The sequence below is a fragment of the Pseudonaja textilis genome, chromosome 7 (genome assembly GCF_049901715.1).
Source record: "Pseudonaja textilis isolate UNSWEBS1 chromosome 7, rPseTex1.2, whole genome shotgun sequence".
In the NCBI taxonomy this organism is placed as follows: Eukaryota; Metazoa; Chordata; class Lepidosauria; order Squamata; family Elapidae; genus Pseudonaja; species Pseudonaja textilis.
This window is the reverse complement of record NC_141996.1, coordinates 54,874,310-54,892,169: the sequence shown is the minus strand read 5'-3', so window position 1 is coordinate 54,892,169 and position 17,860 is coordinate 54,874,310. Positions and strand designations below refer to the sequence as shown.

The 17,860-nt window shown below is 36.4% G+C and overlaps 1 protein-coding gene across 3 annotated transcripts in view; it reads right to left on the bottom strand.

The window, feature by feature from the left end:
* The window catches only part of AGPAT3 (1-acylglycerol-3-phosphate O-acyltransferase 3), a 105,047-nt gene extending 103,658 nt beyond the window's left edge, over positions 1-1,389 (bottom strand). Inside the window, exon 1 of one of the 3 annotated variants that reach the window (XM_087937671.1) lies at positions 1,046-1,389. The gene's annotated coding sequence lies outside the window, so the exon portion shown is untranslated. Of the gene's footprint in view, positions 1-623; positions 898-1,045 lie in introns of those variants that run through there. The other 2 variants (XM_026713627.2, XM_087937670.1) reach the window with 2 other exon arrangements.
* Between the last annotated feature and the right edge of the window lie 16,471 nt (positions 1,390-17,860).

The following is a 17,860-nucleotide window of genomic DNA, read 5'->3' as shown; positions in this document are numbered from 1 at the left end:
TAAAACATAAGCTCAATGGGGAGGAGGGGTTGCACAACATATGAACCCATAAATTATCTTTATGTATGGGTTCTTACTACATGCTAGTTAATGGTTTAATGTATCATTTGATTCTAGTCTACATAATTAATTCTCAGTTCAGTGTATTGTGTGAGCAAAAGCAACTGGTTTAATTTAATAGTGTACGTCATCTGAACACAGTGACACATTCTGCCAGGATCAAATGAAGGATGACAGTCTTTTTCAGTTTACCATTAATTATTCTAAAACACTCATTTTCCCTACAGTTAATTGTAATTGTATTCTCTCACAGTGCAATCTTTGGCTGCGAAGGGATCTGATGCAAAGTAATGGTCCCAGCTAGTTCTCAAAAAGCCTGCCCCCTTGCCGGCAGCAAACCCAAGCCAATAAGGCAGAAAGAAAACGTATAGCCATAGGCACCAAACAAGGACACGTTGAACGGCTGTAGGACCAAGGCGTGGCGTGTAAACCCGTAGGAAGCGCTGGGTTTGCGCAAATTACAATCAGACGCGTCAAATTAAATGGAAAATTCAATCAAAAAAAAGTAACACACACGCTTACACACGTACACGCACCCCTCAGAGGCAGCCACATACACCCACCGAGCGGAAGCTGGCGGAGAAAGGGACGAAACTATGGGAGGAGGAGGAGGAGGAGGGGACGCTCGCTCCCCTTAACGCGCCGAAGCGAAACCCGGAGCTCTCACGCCGTTTTGTGAAGGATGGAAAAGCGGATTAATCCATTAAGGTCACGCGCAAAGGAGAAGCGAGCGATGGAAGCGGCGCGAAGCCGACAGCTGGGCGAAAGGACCGGACCGGGTAGGAAGCGGGGATCCTGGGAGGACTGCAGCAAAGAGACGGCGGCGAGGAAGGGCTTTGCAGGAAGAATGGAGGCTCCAGCGCTCAGAGGAGGGGGCGGGGGAATCGTCAAGCCCATCTCCCGACGAGGTGGGGTTGGGGGAAAGAGGGGAGGCGAGCCCCGGCCTCGCTGCAGCATCGGGAGTTCCTGCCGAAGCAGCACAAACCTGCAGTCTTCGCCGCCCCCGGAACTTCTGCTCTCCAGCTCGGCTCCCAGAGCCTCGATCCCGCGGCTGCAGCCCCTTCGTCCTTCCCCAGTTAAGCAGCCGTGCCCACACTTTCCTTCGGCGCCAGCGACCGGGGCAGCCGCCTCTGCTCTGCTCTGCTCTGCGGAGGCCGCTCCGAGAAGGAATCCTGTGGTAGCGGCGCCGGGATGAAGCCCTGTGCCCAGAGTGCGGCAGGACCAGCTGCCTCTGCCTGTGCGAGTGTGTGCCTCTGGGGTGGGTGGGTGTCCGTGTGTCCTCCCAACAGCCGCTACTTCCTGTGCAACGACACTTCAGTTCCTCCCGAACCAGGAGGCAGGGGAACGGGGCTGGCGGCTGTGAAGAAGGGGGGGAGCAGGGTGGCGGTGGCGGCAGCCTTGCTTCAGTTGAGGTAGCCTGCCCGGGGGTGGAAAAGAGCCCGAGTTTCGCTTAAAGGCGCCTCTCCGGCACGAGCATCGTCCCTCCGCGCCGCTCTTCTTTCCTCGTTGGAAGTTGGAGCCGTGGAGGATGGAAAAGCGCAGCCTGGTTCCCGCGTCCCGCTTTCAGATATGGGAGGAGAAGCACCGGCGACGGGCTGCTGCTTCCCAGGCTTGCGGGAAGGGGAAGAAGCCGCGTGGTTGCAGGCGTCGGTGCCTTCGGCCGGCGTGGTTAATTTCACACGGTTTTTCACCCCGTAGCCCGGTCCCGCTATTAGTAGGCATCGCCCATTCATGCCAGGAAATGGATCAACTTTGCCTTTTTATCCTCTTATTTAAGGTGAGGGCCAAGGAGAGCATCTCGGTTACAACTGTGGAAAGGGAACTTCACGAAGACAGTAGTGTCACTCAAGCAGGAAAAGCCCAAGGTGGACATCAGCCCAGCCATAAAACAAACTTACATAGGAAAAGGAATCAAATAAAAGGTATTAAAGAATCCCTATAGACAAAAGCCTAAGTAATTAAGAAAACTAGACAAATAAGAAAAGGAAACCCTTACAAACACAGGACAGACCAAATAAGCAAAACAAACAGACAAAAGACGCAAAAAAATATAAATTACAAAGAGACAGACAGGAGATTGCCACAAAACAAATATGAAAAAAAACATTATAAAGCTAAAAGAGATTAGGAATAAAACTGATAATACAATCTAACCACCCTGCGGAGTTTGCCTTCTGCACTCCACGGAGTTTGCCCTCCAGCGGGAATAAAGATAAACTCAAACAGGATTTGAAACATTAAGCACAAATACAAACATTCACACGAAATCAACTCTCAAAGGGAGAAAAGGGTATAAAAACCAGGGACTTACCATAAGAAGCCAGCTAGCCCAGGAACGCAGACTTATCGCTGTTCTTTGCCTTCCTGAAAAATAAAAAGATCCAGCTTTCAAGCAGTTGTTCATATCCTTGCGCCGGAGCTCTCCCAGCGGGAAAATCGAATCCTCGAAGGAAAGGCATTTTGACACCTTTCAACACAACAAAATAAAAATTAATAGGAAGTTTTCATAAGTACTTTGACTAGTTCTGTCTGGCCGCTGAAAACTGAAGTGGTGGAGGAAGGACCATGGGTGCCACCCCTAACTTCCAGCAGATGCAGATCTGTTTGCACAGATGCCCCTGGGTGAATATCTGAAAGCATGAGAAACAGCTTTCTCATTTATAATTTCTACCTACTTCACCCCCACGATATTAAACTGTATGAATCTTGCAGGTTTATATTGGTCATTTTATTTATTTGATATATTTAGATGCTTTTAGGATGAACCTTTTTAAATTTGACACTAACTTGATGGTACCTAGTCTATTTGCAGGTGGTCACAATATATTAAGAATCAAAAACAAGTGCAGAGGCCATTGAAATAGTATTAATATTGTGGTTTAAACTGATAGCAATCATACAATTGCATTACGATAAAGTGTGATTAGTGCAATGAATCAATAAGCCATATTTAACATTAAATTTGTATGCTATATAAAGCAGCCAACATTGTAAGTTAACAGCTAGTGGCTTAGTTGACCCAATTAACATTCACAGACCTCACTACTCAATACACTTGACTCCTTGGTTTGGAGGTTGGTGCAGGATCATCAGCAGATAGTTAAATGAATCACTATGGAGGGATTGTGGCTTTTTCCTTGTTCTTCCTGCTATGGATTGGTATGAACCCTAGGCTTACTAGTCAGCAATCTTATCAACTAGCAAACCTTGGTTTTGATTGCTGTCTACACAGATACATACATTTGAACATGTGTAAGTTACATTTCATACTGTGAGCTATGCAGAAAACAGAATGTGACAGCTCCAAACATTTGCTCCCTTCATATGTTCAGTGAATTGACCATGTGAATAAGCTGTTTAATTTTCCAGCTACACTCTGCAAAGAAATGTTTTTCTAGTGCCTGCATTTTGATAGGAACTATGAATATGAACTATAAATGTGTAGAGCTTCTAGACATGAGAACTTTAGCCATGAGAACTTTAGCTGTCAGGGATCTTTGTAGAGGAGAATTCTGCATATTCATAATGCCCATAAAGAAGTTGATACTTAAAAGTCCAAAAAGAGACATCCATAACATCAGGATATCTAAGGGGAATATGATAGCACTCTTCAAATACTGAAAGTAGATCACACAAAAAGGTCAGAAGCTGTTCTCTTATCATTCTTGAGTAAAGGGCACAAAGTAATGGATTTAAGTTACCAGAAGGCAGATGTTGCATGTATGTAAGAGATTGGGGGGGATTCTGTAACAGTAAAAGTGGTTTGAGAGTGGAGCAATTTATTGGGAGTGGGGGTGGGTGGGTGAGAGTTAGGGTTAGGATATCTTCTCCCATTGGATATACTCAAGCAAGAACTATTTTAACATTCCTTGAAGAGAAGGATCCTGTAGTTGTTAATTTGTGTGTGAGTGTGTGGTTATGACTTAATTTTTATCTGATAATAAGTAGTTGTATGTTTTCCTTGGCTCTCCTGATGTTGAATTAATTTTTTCTCTGCATCTGATGTAATTCAGTAAACTATTTGGCTTTCAGGGTAGGATCAGCTCAGCAGGTCTTGGTCACTGTAGGCTGGTAAAGGCACTCTTCTATTCAGTCTTTGAGTGCAAGGCTTTTCTGCACGCCTATTCACAAGTAACTTTATACCAATTAATATTAATTGCCAGACAAGTATGTTTAGGAAAATAGCCTTAAATGGGCATATTTGTGTTGATATACATACATATGAAGAACAACAAATGTAATTGCTGCAGGAATAAATAATTACTGCTGTAAAATAATTTGTTATTTGAAAAAGGGTTAAAATTAAGTTTTGAATGACTCAGATGACTCAAATCTTATTTATCAAATTCAGAATGATTTTCCTGTTACTGCTTATAAGATCGATATTCCTTATTTCTTGCTAGTAACATGTGGGTCTGAAATGTGTGATTTCTCAGTGTATATGATCTGTCTGTGTGGGTGTTCAAATAATTTTGATTGATTTCATCTTACAATTAGTATCAAGGTTCAGGTGTATTATCAATGAACAATAATGACAAATATCGTTCAATCTTCACTTCTGTTTTGTAAGAAAGATGTTCCCATTCTATGTGCATCTGTGTCTGTAGATGTAATCTGAATTAAAGAATGAGGCCAGGTAACATTTTAGCTATTTTAGGATTAGTCTCACTAATAAAATACAATTATGTCTAGGAAAACTTAAATAAACTTACAACCACAAAGCTTATTAAAGACTATAATTAGTTCTAGGCTGAAAATGCTCCACCTTACATCCTATCAAGAAAAAATATTTTGATCTGCTCTCTAATTTGTAACATGGCTCCAGGGCCATTTTAGAATTGCACTTAAAAATTACCTTCTTAAATCATTCAATCTTCTTTTTTTTTACCTGAACCATGGCATGAAAGACAAATTTGATGTCTTTAGCCAAAACATCAACTCTGGATTTTTAATCAAACCTAGAGTGCTTTTTAAGTTGCTGAAAATTCTTATACAACCATGTGGCCATGAAAGGGTATTTATTATATAAATAGGACATAAATATTAGCTAGCAGCAATATTGTCAGTTGTATTTCTTTCATTGAAATTACATTTTTGTATGCATTTACAAACCATTTAGCACAAAACAAATCCAAAGACAGACTTCTAACACGGAAAAAAAGACTGATTAAGAGAAAGCTGTTGTTGGCTGTTAAAAAGTTTGGCTTAAGAATTGGAGGAACTTGGAGAACAATGCAATCTCCCAGGCTCTTGGATTAGCCAAATAGGAGATTAACCTGTCCTATTGGTACCACAGAAGATTGCTGGGGGCACAATGATAATAGCTCCTCTTTCCTTTTGCACCTATAAGATTTTGCCAGCTGAGGCAATGTCTGCAATGTTGCCAATTCCACAAGAGGCTCACTTAGAAAGTTACTTAGCAATCATTTTGGGTTGCATTATTAAATTGTATACCATTTTCACCTGTGAGAAGAAGTTCTATGCAACCATTGGCCATCTTCAAAAGTGGTCCTCTATCTTTGTTGTGGTTTCTGGTAAGCTGAAGAGATGGAAATTGGTACAACTTTTTCTAACTCTCTTATAGTTATTTAATAAATTTAGTACTGGCATTTCACCCTGCTCTGTTGTCTTCCAATTGGTCACTGGGTGTAACCTTTCAGGTTTCTCTGGAAGTTGGCTTAGGGCTCTTCCAAAAGAACACTAAACTTACCTTCAAAAGAATCCTGATCAATTCCGCCTTCCCACTCCTTCCCTTGCAACTTCATTTGTCAGCTGCCTGGACACCTGGAATAGGTTTGGACAAATGTGTAAGCACAACAGGCTAGCCACCTGAGTCAACATTTGCCTCCTCAGCCCCATCCTGCCTTAAGAATAATGATTGACAGTGTTAATTTATTGAGAGAATATAATTTTGGTATAAGTGGAGAGAAACAACAAAAGTGCCATCGTGCCTCATCGTGCTTGTAGTAGGACAAGGAGCTGTGGGTAATGGTTCAATACAGATAATAGGTGCATGTCAAAATCACATTGGTCATCTTTTCTAAAGTATTTCATTCCACTTGATCTCTGACCCATAACCTTTCCATTTATGCATCAATGTTTTGTTAGGCTGTTAGACTATTTCTTTTGCTAGCATTCATAGGAAGTACAGAATGGAGAGTTTTTATTGAGGTAGCTGTGGGATTTGGTAAGAGTGGCTTACAGTGAAATAAAATTTGGATTTCCTAGGAACATTTTGTCAAATTACTTTGACCACATAATAAGCTTTTGCATTTGACTAATTAAAGCTTTTGCATTTGACTAATAAAAGTAAAAAAAAGATAATAACAGGAATATGCACTCTCGTGTAATAGCTGTGAATAAAGCCTGAATTTTAAGAGCTGCTTTGGATACATTAATGGAGAAAGATAATGCAGGAAATACACACCTTTAAAAAGAAATTGCAAAGAGATTGAGGTTTAATGAAAATCTAATTTGTTTGGTTTACTGTATTGTGCAACCCCATTCAGTTAAGGTGTAATCATAATTCATAATTGGAAATCCTGGAATTAAAATTCCATCCCTTCTGGAATGACAGGTTGGAAAAACTGAAGCTAATCTACATTAGTAAGGAGCATTCATATCAGTTGTAGAATTCATCCTCTGTAATTGTTTTAACAGGAAGGTCATTTTAAAGTTAAGACACTTCTGAAGTCTCTCATATTTGACATGAACCCAGAAGATCTGAAACTAATACAAATGATAGACTGTCATTGGCAAATAGCTTTTTAAAATATAATTATAGGAATTATTGTAAGCTGTTTTCAGTGTCTATTGTAGGCTAAATTAAAATACATTTTCTAAATCATCTTTTACATGTAGGAATGCAGCAGGACTAGTGACACCTTTCATCCAGTTCATGGTAGCTGTTTTTATGAGTTTTTTGGCTGTAGATTTGCAGAGTACAGCAAAAGTCTTTGAAGCGATAGAAAGCTACTTCTAAAATTAGAGAGCCATTGTGAATAGAAGATGCTTGTCTAGGCCGGGCAAGTTCTACATGGAAATATAAATGGCTTGAGTGGGAGTAAGGATTTGTCATCAACTTTGCTCTTTTGTTCATGTTTCTGCTGGAATATTATCTGTAGATCACCTTGAATGAAGAGTAGATAGTTTGAGTTTCTCAGTAGCATTCTGCACTAGGAAATAGAACTTGGAGGTCAGTGGTATTTAGCTAAGATATGTGTTTAAATGTCCTGAAAATTAGCCAATACAGGTTTCATTGCACAATTCATAATTTGTATGCCATCTTTATGCTGTAAGATATTTTGTTGAATCTCCCTGTCACACACTGGAATATTGAAGAATAAGAATATATAGAACCATGGGAGACGCTAATGAATCAGTACAAAACCAAAAAGAATTGCATCTAAATTAACATTTATGGAAGGAGTGAATTTTCAAATGAATGGGATCTTGTTAATAAAATAGAAACATAAGGAATTTAGCCTTGGAGCCAGCTCACACCAGCCTGGTATGTCTTATCAGGATATTCCCATGACAATCCACTGATCTGTTTCTTTTCACTTGGACAATTGCTGTCTTTTTGAAGATAATAACAGCAAGAAGTATGATATGTATGCTTACATCATCTATTACTTAGGTGACACACACACACACATCTATTACACACACATATTCTCCTTTCCTGAAATGTTTAAGTACCTCTGTTCTGCAGAGGTATCTCTCACTATTCTTTTGGTGGGGTACCCTCCAGTACATACTGCTTATATAATAAATATTTCAGTGAGTCTTAATAAATTGTTTTGGATCCTGTGTTATAAGGGATAGGATTTAGGACAAATGGTACTCATTTAGTTTATTTTACATCGTATATACCTTTTGTGTCTGATCTTTCCAGTCTATAGAAAGGCTCTTTGGCAGAAATACAATGTTTCTTTACAGCTGGGATGGAAAACTTTTTCTATTCCAAAGACTGCATTAATTTAGGTAATGAATAACATTAATTATTGAAATTAATGGACTGCCTCAATTTCAGGCAAGTACATTGGAGACTGTATGCCACTGAAGTCCATAGCCTAAAGTAAATGGGAATACGAACCAGTATACATCAAACCATATGTGTTCTTGAACTCACCTACCCTATTCATACATGCACAGTTCTTTCAGGTATAGAGAAAACATCCCTCAGCATTTAACATTGAAAAAGATAGCTGCATCCATGCAAGTTGTGCAGAGCTTTTCAGGGGTGGCAGGATTATAACAGGAACATTCAGAAACCAGGAGGAGAGGCCTTGCAGCCAAATGTGGAAAGTGTTGGGGATTTTCCTATTCTCTTCTACCATACAATTGAGTGTATTGATGCATTGACAAATATGTATTAGGGAAAAGATGTAACAACCCCTAAGGTCACAGTTATTCTAGACTACCTTGTTCCGTCTTATTACACCCATATTCAGTGGTGGGATTCAGCCAGTTCACATCACTTCGGGAGAACTGGTTGTTAACTTTCTGAGCAGTTTGGTGAACTGGTTGTTGGAAGAAATCATTAGGGCAGAGAACTGGTTGTTAAATTATTTGAATCCCACCACTGCCCATATTGGTTATGAAATTATGTGAATCACTATAAAAGGATTACACTGAGCTTATCTTGCTGCTTATGGTAAGATTTATATTAAACCAAAAAAGTTAATGAGAGACTATATTTTAGTGCAAGCTTAAATTTGTATACCTTATAACTGCAGGAGAGAGATGGCAAGCTGATTTCAGACTTCACTGGCAATCTCTTCTAACACTTTCCAAAAAGAATTATTATAGTAATAGCAGAGGTATTTGCTATTAGTCAAGCTGAAACAGCTAATAAGTTAGTCTAAGTGAGAGCCTCTAGCTTTTTTTCCTTGAGCCCAACTCAAAAAAAAATAGGAGCATACTTTGACTTTTGATCCCATAGTCCCAAAACAATAAATTTAACAAAGCAGTTCAGAAACACCAGTGGTAATTGCACAATCATATTTTCTTACATGTGGGGAATATTTTTAAAAATGAGAATTTAATAAGAATGTTCCCTTTCATGGGACAAAATCTAGCTGAGACAATGATAGAAATTTTGGCTGAAGCTTTGGAAATAACTGAAGAGAAGATGTTGGATGGAATAGACGAGGTTTATCGAGTCTTCACAAGATATGCAATGAGAAATAGCTTACCAAGAGAAGTTCACATCAGATTTACAAAGAAAGCCATTAAAATGCAAATATTGCAAGTGGCAAGAGAGAAACATTGAAATATAAAGACAAAGAGATTGTGGTCCTGAAACAAGTAAACAAGAGAAAAAACTGATTACAATTAACAGAAATGGACTTAACTCAGCTGTTAAAAGAAGGAAAACTTTCCATAAGTTAGAGAAATTAAAATTTGATATAATCTTCCTACAAGAAGTACATATCAAAAAGCAACATGAACAATTGCTGATACAGCCAAAACTAGGGAAAATATTTACTTCTTTGACACAATGCAAGAAAAGAGGTTTTATACATTAAAGATATTATCCCAGTGAAATTGATCTATACTGATGACAATGGAAGAATACTAATGGTGAAAATAATGGACAATAATATGAAAACACTCCTGATTGCAATCTATGCCCCGAATGACAATCAAGAAGAATTTTATAAAAAATTACATATGAAAATAATTGAGCTGGACTATGCTAATTTTGTTATGATGGGAGATTTTAATGGAATTGTAGATAATAAACTGGACTACACAGCACAGAAAACAACAAAGCAAAACAGAAAGACTCTCCCTAAATATTTTTTTTAAATGATAGATGAAATAAATTTAAAAGATACATGGAGAGAAAGAAATGCTAAGGCTAAACAATACACCTTCTATTCAAATAGACATTTATCATGGTCCAGAATAGATATGATATGGATGTCAACAGAATTGTTAACTAATATTCAAGAAATAAATATTGAAACAAGTACTTGGACAGATCACAATCCAATGACAATTAAATGGAAAGGACGAAGAAGATCTAGATGGACGTTAAATAATACTATATTAAAGGAAAAAGACTTCACACAGTTGATGGAGAAAAAACTGGCTTTCTTCTTTAGAGAAAACAAAAAAGAAGATACATCAATGCAGAACGTATGTACAAGGAAAAGAAATACCATGAAAAGACTAGCCTCTAAGGCATTAGAGGATGAGTATAAAGGACTTGAAAAAGAGCTACAGAAAATGCCACAGAAAAAGGACATTAAGTTAAAAATGGATATAATTAAACATAAAATGGGACTAATGGAAAAAGAAGAACTAGCACAGAAAATCAGAGGTGCGAAACAACTATTTTGAAGATGCAAATAAACCAGGTAGATGGTTAGCATACAAATTGAGAAAGGAGAAAGAATCAAGGAAAATATTGCAATTAATAGATGACCATGGCCAAGTTTGTTATGGTAGTAAAGAGAAGAAGGAAATCATATGAGACTATTATGGGAAACTACACACACAAGAGAATATTGATGAGGAAAGAGTTAAACAGTATTGACAGAATGCTAATCTACCCCAGATACCTACAGAGATTGAAACAATGTTAGAAAGCAATATAACGATGATGGAGTTAACTGAAGCACTTAAGAAGCAAACCAATGGAAAGGCACCAGGCCCAGATGGACTTCCGGCAGAATTTTATAAAACACTACAAGAATTGTTGAACCTTCCATTGCTAGAAGTTATGAATGAAGTTATGTTAAAGAAGAAGATGCCCAAATCATGGTCAGAAGCTTATATTACACTTGTCCCAAAAGAGGAGGCCGATCCATTACAAATCAAGAACTATAGACCTATTTCCTTACTAAACACAGATTATAAAATCTTTGCTTCAATATTGGCAGAAAGACTTAAAAAATACTTAAACAATTTCATCCATCCTGATCAAAATGGATTTCTGCCAAAGAGACAAAGACAATATGAGAGTAATCTTGGACACTTTGGAATACTACGAGACACACCCTGAAAAGCAAATGGCTTTGATATTTTTAGATGCACAGAAGGCATTTGATAATGTGAATTGGCGACTCTTGTTATTACAACTGGAACAGATGGGCTTTGCTAAAAAAATTATTTAAACAATAGAAGCTATATATTATAACCAAACGGCAAAGGTAATGATAGAGAGAGAACTGACAGACTCTATTGATATAAGAAAAGGAACAAGACAAGGGTGCCCGCTATCATCTTTGTTGTTTGTGTTAACCTTGGAAGTGCTAAGCAGAAATATTAGAGAAGAAAAGGATATAAAAGGGATGAAAATTAAAAAGGAAGAATTTAACTTGCAAGCATTCGCAGATGATCTGGTTTTCATCTTAGAAGACCCACAAGAAACAGCATCAAAATTGATAGAAAAGATAGAGGTATATGGAAAGGTGGCTGGTTTGAAAATAAATAAAGATAACACAAAGATCTTGACAAAGAATATGCTATCAAGACAAAAGGAAGAACTGGCGGATCTATTGAAAATTCAGGTCACAAATAAGATCAAGTACTTGGGGATACATTTGACAGCAAGATGTAGTACACTAAAAGAGAATAATTATATCAAACTTAAGCAGCAGATAGCACTAGACTTGGCGAAATGGGAAAATTTACAACTGTCATTAATAGGGAGAATATCAACGGTCAAGATGAAGATATTACCCAGAATTTTATATTTGTTCCAAACAATTCCAGTTAGGCTTGGAAAATATTATTTTGAAGATTTAAATAAAATTGTGTTGAAATATATATGGCAAGGTAAGAAAGCGAGAATAAAGTTAAAACTTTTGCAAGATGCCAGAATAAGAGGAGGATTTGGTTTGCCTAATTGGGAGTTGTATTACCAAGCTACAAATTTGATGTGGGTTAAGGAATGGATAACATTAATAAATACTATTGTTGACATTAGAAGGTCATGATCTGTTGTTAGGGTGGCACGCTTTTCTATGGTATAAAGGAACTAAAACACAGGGGTATTTAGAAGACATTATATACAGGAGTCTCTATGGTTAAATTGGGAGAAGACTAAAAGGCAATGTTATTTGAAAATTCCAGTCTGGCTATCGACTGTTGAAGCATTTTCTTATCCTATAATATATAAAAAGGAACAAACAGTTAGATATGGTTAAATATTGAATGAAAAGGGTGAACTTAAATCTATGCAAAAATTAGAGGAACAAGGTATAAAGATGAATTGGTTTTCATATGCGCAAATACATTCAAGGTATGACAAAGATTCTAAAACAGAAGGTTTCTATGATAAATTGACTGATTTAGATAAGATTATGACAGGTTCTGATCAAAAGGTGATTAAAAAATTGTATGAATATTTATTAGAAATTAAACTAGAAGAAGAACAAGTTAAAGAAACAATGATTGCTTGGGGGAAGAATTTTGGATATGGGATTGATCTAGAGAAATGGCAAAAATTGTGGTCTCAAAATTATAAAATGACAATATCAACAGCATATAAAGAAAATTTGTATAAGATGTTTTACAGGTGGCATTTTCCCCCAACAAGAATAGCAAGAATGTTCAAGAACAAATCTGGAAAATGTTGGAAATGTCATCGGGTACCTGGCTTATACTACCATATGTGCTGGACTTCTGCGGATACCAAAAAATATTGGACTAAAATCCACACATGGTTGGAAAAAATGACAAAAAAGGATATAGACTTGAAACCAGAGATATTTTTATTGGGAATTTTACCTGAAATATATAGTAAAGAATTGGAATATCTGATTGTAAATGTATTAACAGCAGCTAGGATTGTATTTGCCAAAAACTAGAAAATGAGAAAATACCATCACAGGAGGAAATTATTAAGAAAATATTGGAATGTGCTGATTTGAATAGGTTGACATTTGAAATCAGAGAACAAGATGATAAACAATTTTATAAAATTTGGGATCTATTCTATCAATGGTTAGACAATAAAACATGGTAATGAAATATGCAGATTTTTAGAAAATAATGAATCTATAAAGATGTTTTTTTTATTATATCTACAAAATGATTGTAGGATAGATTTGAGAGGATAATATGAACTGTCATAAAACAAATTAAGTAAAATATGGATTATCTTGTAAAACATGAATGAATAATAGTATAGTCAAATGATTGATTAATAATGATATTAACGTATTTAATATTTGACTGACAATATGAGAATATATACAATGTAATTGTAATTGAAGACTACGAAGTAGAAGCACAAAACAATTTGTAAACCAACTAACACACTGTATGTATATATATGGAAGATGGCTTGATGTTTTTATGTTTTGTTTGTCTATGTTTGTCTTAAAAAACAATAAAATTTATATTAAAAAAAAAGAATGTTCCCTTTTAGAAGTCAAAGTTGTAGATATAAAAAGGAGTTTAATTGAAAAGATAAATACAGGTAAACAGGAGAACACAGTAATATCAGAATTCCAAATGAAATTACTTTAAAATAGTTACATACTAGATTAAGATGTTGAGGTTCAGAATCTTCAGAATGTATTGTGATGAGGATGTCTTGAGAGAATCTGAATCTATTGAACAAATGTTGTTAAGCAGGCCTTTTGTCTTTTTCTTTGAGGATTATCTTCACAGTTTCATAGTCTACAGAGGAAAAATGAAAAGCAGACTCTTTGTTTTGCCAATTAAGCAAAAGTCTTCCTTTCTGGTGTCATTGGCTTGACTAGCAAATCAGAAAATTATTTGGTAATAGAATAGGAATGGGAATGGAATTAGAATATAATAGGATTCTTTATTGGCCAAGTGTGATTGGACACATAAAGAATTTGTCTTTGTTGCATAAGCTCACAATGTACATTGTGTAATAGGTCACAGATCATAGTAATAGGTCACAGTAATAGGTCACAGATCATAAGTCATAGTTACAATTATTAATCCTAAGTAACAAACAACAGTTGATAAATTATAAGAAACCAATAGGAGAAAAGACAAGAAGATGAGAAATTAGACAGTGCTATGTGGGAATTAAGTGTTCAGAAGAGTGATGGTACGGGAGGAAAACTATATTTGTGTCATCGTTTATAGATGAATGATAAAGATAATTAGTGGTTTTTACTTGTTAAAGCTGCTGATGATGACATAGCCTTGAGGGACTTCCAAATGTTATCAGGAAGGAGCCACCACCCTTTCATGCAGGTGTACAATATGACAAGAACAAAGCTGTAGGTCTTACATTGCTGCAACACTGCTTTAATTTTGTTGTCCTCTTACTCTGTTCTGGGCATGTCACCACAGACTTGTCCATTAAATCATTGGAAAGGAAGCTCCACTTAACGAAGAGATTACTTTTTAAAAATATGATAAAATAAATAATTACTTGCAGGCCTGGAATAGACCATACATTTTGAGAGTGGAGGCAACCCCACCACCACCATAGTCTTTAAAAGTCATGCTCAGAGTGGGACCAGGAAAAAAAATTAACTTGATTTCATTTCATTTACAATTAAAATTGTAACCAATATGACCATTCTCCTGTCATGTGTTGTGTAAAAGAGCTGGTGGATTAATTATTAATTAATTCTGTTACTTCTCTTCTACAATAGTTAGATTACTATGTTATTTCATTGCAGCACAATTTAACAACAGTTCTTTGACACCTTGGAAACTGATTGATATTTGTGTTTCATAAGTGTTTGTTTGAATCATATGGATAAAATCAGCATCAAAAAAGTGTGATGATAAACTTGTAGTTAGAATTCCCATAAAAACAGTTTACTGAATAATATGCAGAAAGGCTGAATTTTCACTGAGAGCGACTGGAAAGGAAAAATTTAATCCTCCTTTTTGCAGCCACAAGTATGGTAAAGCTGCCCTTCCCCCACACTTGCTATTCATGTTAGAAAATAAAATCCATTTGGCACCAAGGAAGCTTTTAAAAGATTAATCCCCACAACTAAATGCTAGAATAAACTTGGTAGTCTTTGAGGTGACATGAAATGTTTGCTGCATTTACTTCTTGTAAAACATACACAGAGGGATCATACTGTAGGACGAAATGTGTGCTAGTTTATGGTAGTCAAAAATCAGAAAATTTCGGTGAATTAAACTCACTCAGATACATGGAAGTGGCTAAACTGATGGATGCAACATTTAAATTAGAATGAGGTAGAGGGGGAAAGGGGTGGTGAAGACAGAACAATTATGCAGATAGTTTTTAAAATTTTGAATAGGAGAATATTCAACTTAGGTATGTTAAATTTGGAAATAAGTCTAGTGAATACAATATGATTTACTCCAAAATGTATATTCAAAACACTACACAATATCTGTCAATTTCCAGGATTTTCAGTACTTGGAGGTGCAGCCAAATATTTGGTTTACCTATCTAGATTGATGTGGAACAGTTTGGGTTAATTCTGCAATGCATTACAGATGGCTTAAGATAATTTTGCTAGTTCAGTTTTACAAGTTCTGTTGGAGGATTTTTGTTACTTTCCAGTCCTTTTGTCAAAAGCAAAGCTAAGCCACCCACCCAAATTTCTGCCAACTTCTGAAGATCTAAGAATGAGATCTTACAGACTGATCACACATTCATGAACATATGCATATACCAAAGACCGAATGATAGAAAAAGGGTGTTTGGAGAGTGTTTGTCCTCCTTCCCTCCATTCTAGCTCTTCTTTCTTGCTTTTATTTTTATTATTATCATCATGACTATCAAATTTATTTGCTGCCCACTTTGCAGTTCAGGGCCACTTCTTTTATGAATTGGTGTCTCACCTCAAATAAATGTATGTGGTTTCATTCCAGCGTTCATGACAGATCATTTAAGACAGTTTTCTAGTGTGCAAATATTAAAAAGATAATGGTATCATTGGGTTTTTGGGGGGAGGGGCAGAATTGAGTAATAGATAAGTCATTGTCTGACTGGATCCAGACATTGCAGGATGCTGTAATATGGTTCAATCATTTTTCTTTATCCATTTTTTCTTCTATTAGAGTGCTTACCTATCAGAGTAGAATTCTTATCCCCTGTGGTGACCAGGTTAGCTCCTAAACACAGGACTAAATCTTACGGGGAAAGAAAGCTGAGATGGGAATATGAGACAGAGGCCTGTTATAAAACCAACTCCTATGAAGAGGGCATTGTACATTACTCTTTGTGTTAAACTATAATATGGCTTCTTGGGTTTGAATATTATGCAATCCTAGCCATTGTGATTACTGTGCCAGCATATAATGGTGCAACATGAACTGAATTCAGGTGTTGTAAGCTAGTCAGCAAAAAGCAATTACCGGTAAGTCAAATGAGAGAAACTTCTTCTTTTCTTTTCTTCTAGAAGTCTTTCAGATTTCTGCTTGTCATTTAAAGCCCATTTGTGGAATCCAAGTAAGATCCTGAATCACAGAGTTGGAAGGGACTTGGAGGTTTTCTAGTCCAACCCACTCCTCAATCAGGAGACTAATGGTTGTCCAATCTCTTCATAGAAAAACTCCAGTGAAGTCCAGTGATCTGATTTTCATCCAACTAAGGAAAGCTGCCCTCCCCACTGATTGATTATTTTACTATCAAGAAAGTTCTCCTTCGTTCTAGATTGGTTCTTTCCTTGATTAGTTTCTATCTATTGCTTCTTGTTCTGCCTTCAAGTGCTCTGAAAAATAGGTTGACTCCATCTTCTTCATGACAATCCCTTAGTTATAATATAATGTAATAATATTGTTACCTTGTTGGGTAATGAAATGTCTGCAAGCAAACAATCAAGCTCGGTGAATACCAAGGATTCTACAATTCATATCTGAGCTATAGATATTCTCTTCTATTGAAAGTCTATTTGTTTTAATCAATGGGGATAATAAGATAGCTGAACACAATTTTAAAGCCTGCTGGTACAATTCAGAGGGAAGATTTCTTATTTGGATGAAAGTCAGATTTTAATGGGGATTGTTACTATCATATTTGGCATAGTTTTGTTTTTATAGCACTAGTTAAGACTATGGCCTGCATAAGATAAGATACAGCATGTTTTCTAAACTATTGCAAACAACTCAATTTTTATTTATCAGATTACTTCTTTCTTGCAGAAAAGTCTATGCACGGTTATTCAGAAATCAATCCTACTTACACTCTAATAAATGGGCATATTTCATTATTGTATATATTTTAATCATTAACAGGCCCTGCCCAAATAGCTTAAAATACTGTATATGGCATGCAATTGCGATACACCATAGCAAGCTCATAAAACTATAAATCAAAATTACGTAATGTGAAGAATCAATCAGAATTAAACATCAGCAGCAAAACAGCGTGTATAAGAATGGCATATATGATTTAAAATACACTTTCAGTAAAAGCCAAAGAAAATAAATAAGAGATAAAATCCAAGTTAATTATTGAGAAGGCTGCATTTCTCAACCCCGCCAATCTCAAAAATCTTAAAAGGCAGGCCAACAAATAGGTCCTCCAATTATACATTTGACAAATGTGGTATATATAATTGTAGTGTTAAACGTACAAGACTGATCTGGTTCAGACAAAGCCATGGGATACATAGATAAAGCCATGAGCTGTTCAACCATTGTTTATTGAATAAATTACTTTTGATTGTGTCTCAGCAGAATATGCTAAACCATAAACTAGTTTTCAAATAAAAATACTTTATAGAACACAAAGTCAATAAAGTCAATAAATATTGGCTGTGCTTTATGTAACATGTTTACATTGGTTTTATATAATGTTTTAATTGCTGGTTTTATTGTATGCTCTCCAGAGTCATTTTGTATGAGGTGCGGGCTTATA